Genomic DNA, 5,152 nt, shown 5'->3' on the forward strand with positions numbered 1-5,152 from the left:
TTTCATGTGTTTGTTGGCAATCTGTATATCTTCTTTGGAGAAATTTCTCCTGTAAGTTTTTACAGGATGTAATTTACTTAAGCTTTACTTTCACGTGCTTCTTCTTTCAGCATTTCCACATGCCCTCCTCCAGACAAGAAAGAGTTAACACTCTGCAATTCTCACCCCACACTTCTTCTGAAACTCCAGAGGCAACTTAACTTACTTTGGAAAGAGAGGATAGTTCTTAAGATTCCCAACATCCAACTGGCTCTGAAACCATATTTTTCTTCACGATTAGTACTCATTTTTTCCTTTTATCCAACAAACAAGACAAAGAGACAATTTGGAAATGGTCTCTGCCCTCAAGGGGCTTAGAGTCTAACCAGACAAGCCCAACTTGAGGTTAGAGGGTACATAAAAGGGGGTTACCAAGTGGGTTTCTTGAGGATGGTGAAACTTGGGCTCAATCTTTCAGTGTTTGCTTAGTAGACCAAGTAAAGCAAATGCATTCACGAGAGAGGGCACAGCCTGAGAAATCTCACAGAAACTGTAACATCCTGACACTATTTGGGAACAGCAACTTGTTCCCAGGACTGGGGCATAGAGCAAGGCAGAGCTGGTGAAAGAGGCAGGTGGGGTCACATGATGCAGGGATTCAACTTTATCCTATAAACTACAGGGGGTCATCCAAGAGTGTAAAGCAGGGGAGACAAAATAAGTTTTCCATGCAGTACAATTCATGTAGTACTATGTGGAGAACAGATTTGAGGGCACCACACTGTAGAGGGAGGGAGAGCAAAGGGAGGGCATGAGGATCCAGGAGAGGGATGGCAAGGGCATGAATCACGGAGGCGGCAGTGGGGCTGGAGAGGGGATGGATACAAGAAATATCAAGGAGGTAAAACAGATGGAATGCGTTCTCTGTTCTGATATGCATGTGGAGGGAGGTCTAAGGTTGGCAGCTTCGCCGACTGGGAAGATGGTGGCATCTCTCACCAAGTTAAGGAACCCAGGAGGAACAGCCAGTGTTACAGGGGCAGGAGGGAAGGGAAGGATACAAGAAATTAATTTGTGTATTTATGAGTGTAAAGGGCCTGTGAGACATCCAGGTGGAAGTGACAAGAGAGGAATTGGATATGTGGAACTGAAGCTTAAGAGAGGTCTGGGCTGCAAAAAGTGATTCTAGAATTTTTGTGTAGCTGGGTGACTGGGTGAGGATTCTATCCTACTGACAGAATATTCTGACTAAAATGCTATAAAGTTAGAAATAAATAACAAAGAATAATTTCCATATATTTAGACATTTAAATTTTTTTTCAAATATTTCAAAATAATTCATGGGTCAAAGATGGATAACATAGCAGAAATTATAACTGAAAGATAATGAAATGTATCAAAAATTATATATCAAAATACAATTATGTATCAAAAATAATGCTAAAGTAATATTTGGAGAGAAATTTTACAGTATTAAATGAATATATTAGACAAGAAGAAAGATTTAAAGTTACTGAGCTAAGAATCCAAATCAATAAATTAGGAGACAAAAACAAAAACAAGATAAAACAAAAGCTTTAACTCAGGGAAAATAGAAGAAAATAAATGTAAGAGCAAAATTAATGAAATAAATAACAAAACAAAGAAATAACAAAAACAATCAAAGAAATAAAAAGCCAGATTATTAAAAAGACTAATAAAATAAACAAATTTCCTGTATGATGGATAAGAAAAGAATCCTGGCACAAATAAGGTATTAGGAATGGACAAATACCAGGAATGTCCAAAAAGAACACCTATATACAGTGATTTGCAAATAAGAATTTCATACAAATAACATTGAAAATTAAACAAAATAGATAATTTCCCCCCAAAAAAACTTTATGAAATGGACTAAAAAAAGAAAAAAAAATCTGTAGACCTAGAACAATTACATAATTTGACTAGTTTAAGCATACACATAGACACATACACAAATATCATTCCTATATATCACCAACAGTCAATTAGACAAAGTAATTTTTTAAAATACATATTGCAAAAGCAACAAAGCATTTAAGATATCTAGGAATAAATCTAATAAAAGATATACAAGGGAGAGTTATAAAACTCTAATAAATGATATAAAGAAAAACTATACAACATATACCGTGTTCACAAAAAAAAAAAAAAGAAGACTCCATAGGTAAGATGATGGTTCTCCCCAATTTATTCTAGAAATTCAACGTACTTCTAATCAAAAGCTAAAAGAGTATTTCACATAATTTGGTGATCTTGAAATTCAGGTAGAAGAGTGAAGAACAAAGAATAGCCAAGAAAATTTAAACAGTAAAGGTAGAGTCACCCTATAGGAAAGATTATTATAAAACTATAATATTTAAATCAGTGCAAGTAAAGACAAATGAAAAGAAAGAAGGCCTAGAAGAAGAAAAGAAGAAGGCCTAGAAACAGACCCACATAAAAAAGAAAATCCAAAGTGACTACAAGTCAGTGGGAACAGGATGGATTACTCAATAAATGGGTCTAAGACCACGGGCTATAAAATTAGATTCCTACCTCACCCCGTAGATGGGCTAAAGGCCCATAGATAAAAAATGAGACTAGAACTTTCAGATGCAAACACAGGATGTTTATGGCATCAGGATAAGGAAAAATTTCTTAAATGAAAAGCCAAACAATGTATAAAGGGAGACACGGTTAGATCTGACTGCATTAAAATTAAAAATTTTTATGACTGAAAAATGCCATAAACAATGTGAAAAGATAAGCCACAGAACAGAAAGAGATGTTTGTTTCCCAAAATATTAATGTCCTGGATATGTACAGAATGTCTACAAATTGCTAAGAAAAATATGAACAGCCCAATAAAAAAAAAAGACACAGGAGATGAACAGGAAATGCACAAAAGAGAATATTCAAATATCCAATACACGTAAGAAAATATGCTCAACCTCACCTGAACTAAGGGACATGACAATTTAAAACATCATAATAATAAAATACCATTTCAGTCTATCAGATTGGCAAAAATTAATAAATCTTTTCTTTCTTTTTTGGGGGGGGGGATTTATTCCATCTTTATTGTGCATCAGGGCGTACATGATAAACATAGGTCACCCTCACTAGCCACTCATCTGCTGTCCTTCTCTGGGTGAACAAGCTCTGTAGGAAATTCTAAATTTAGCCCAAGAGATCAGGATCAAGAAGGGAAGAAAAAAAAAAAAGGCCGAAGCCACGTCACCATCCTGCTATATCTCTGTCTTAAAAGCAACACCTGACGTCACCGAACACTCACTTGCATGTGACAGTCCCATGCAGGAGACATGAGGCTCTGCTAGGGAAATCACTTGTTCTGCTAATGAATTTCTTTTTCCCCCATAAAAGGACACCTGGCTCCCTGATACAGATGTGAAATTACAGAATGTCTCGAGGACTAAGCACAAGCCTGTTGCTTTCCAACAAGGTTATGAACCCATTCCTTGCTTCAGTGCACTTTTTTTCTTACATTCAAAAGTTGTTCTAAGACTCCAGAAACGTGAGTACCGTTGTCACATCCTGAGCACTCAAACACCACCCAGTGAGCTTCCTGCCGGCAGACACAGGCCTTGACAAACCAGTCCCTCCCTAGAAGTCCTGAGACTGGGCACTGCCAGAAGGTTGCAGGTTCATGCGGAGTTTGTACATGTGATTGAGCGCTTGTGTGCGGAAAGCCCCGCTGGTGTTGATCTCCGTCAAGGTCAGGTTATCCAGCTTGGCATGCGCCTCCTGCTGTCTCATGAAGCTGTTGGCAGACACCCGGAGCTTGGCTATATGAGTGTCCCGCACATCCTTGATCAGGGTCCAGAGCTCATCTGCTTTCAGGATGTAGTCCAAAGCGTGATTTAACAGGAGTTTGATGAGCTCCATGTAGTAAGGGCTGGGCATAGGGGTAAAAGTTTTCTTCATTTCATTCATGATCCCTAATCTTCTCCAACTTTTTCACGTCCATCCACTGGGGCTGGTGGGGCGGGCGGTGAGCAGCCGACACTTCTCTCTCTGTTTCAGGTTGATCGCCAGCCACAGAGGCACCTGCACTGGTAAGCCAGGGTTGAAAGGCCCCAGGCCACCCTCGATGAGGTGGATCTTGTCCAGACTGAAGTTCAGGATTACGGTGACCAGATCCTATTCGGCCAGAAACTCCACCTCAGCCGTGTCCATGGCTGCGCCCACGGCCAGCCCGAGACTCGCCAAAAATTAACAAATCTTATCATATCAGGTATGTTGGCATAGATGTGCGGACAAAGAATTCTTCATGCTGCTTTCTGTAGTATAAATTGGCATAAATATCTTGTAGAACAATTTGGCAATACCCAGTAAACATGAAGCTGTGACTACCCTGTGAGCAGCATTCTGCTTTTCAGGAATCTCATAGAGAAAACACGAGCTCACGTGGATGTGAAGATGTCTATTATACAAGAACGAATGGAAACAAACTATCAATTGGGTAAATGGAAAGTAGTTTATTCAAACACTTGAACACAAAGAGCTGCTAAAATAAATGATTTACATCTACATATTTCAACATGGATAAATCTCAAGTATATAATTTTGAGTTTAAAAAAAAAGCAAGTTGTAGAAAATGTGTTCAATATGAAGCCATTTATTTAAAACTTCAAAAACCCATAGGACAATACTTATGTTGTCTTTTTGATATATACAGATGTAGAAAGTACACCACGTCGGGGAATAATACTGGCTACAGCGGGTGCTGGCAGGCCCCACCCATATTCCCTCCAAGCTCATTATTCCTGAATCCTCCAACTTCTTAGTGCTAACACCTTCCACTCTACCTGAAGGCTGCAGGAGAAGGCTCAGCCCCTCACGGGGCAGGCCTGAATGTCAAGGAGTCTACAACCAACGACAAAGGGAGTTGATGGGTAAACACCCCAGCTTCCTTAGCCCTCAGATGGAAGAACTCTGAGGCTTGTCTACACAGGCCCCCAAAGACCCTTATGGGATTGAGCCTCAGTTGCCCACAAGGATACCTGTTCATCAGCACACTGCATTAACTCCTTTTCCTCCCCAGGATCACTTCCCCACGCCACAATTCTCAAATAAACTACTTGCACTCAAATCCTTGCCTCTGGATCTGCTTCTAGAGGATCTCTTACTAAGATGCTTACCACCATCAGGA

The 5,152-nt window shown here is 39.5% G+C and overlaps 1 pseudogene; it reads right to left on the minus strand.

Moving 5' to 3' along the window:
* Positions 1-3,603: 3,603 nt before the first annotated feature.
* Positions 3,604-4,176, minus strand: LOC132368551 (DNA replication complex GINS protein PSF2-like; annotated as a pseudogene).
* Between the last annotated feature and the right edge of the window lie 976 nt (positions 4,177-5,152).

The sequence above is a fragment of the Balaenoptera ricei genome, chromosome 7, assembly GCF_028023285.1.
Source record: "Balaenoptera ricei isolate mBalRic1 chromosome 7, mBalRic1.hap2, whole genome shotgun sequence".
In the NCBI taxonomy this organism is placed as follows: domain Eukaryota; kingdom Metazoa; phylum Chordata; class Mammalia; order Artiodactyla; family Balaenopteridae; genus Balaenoptera; species Balaenoptera ricei.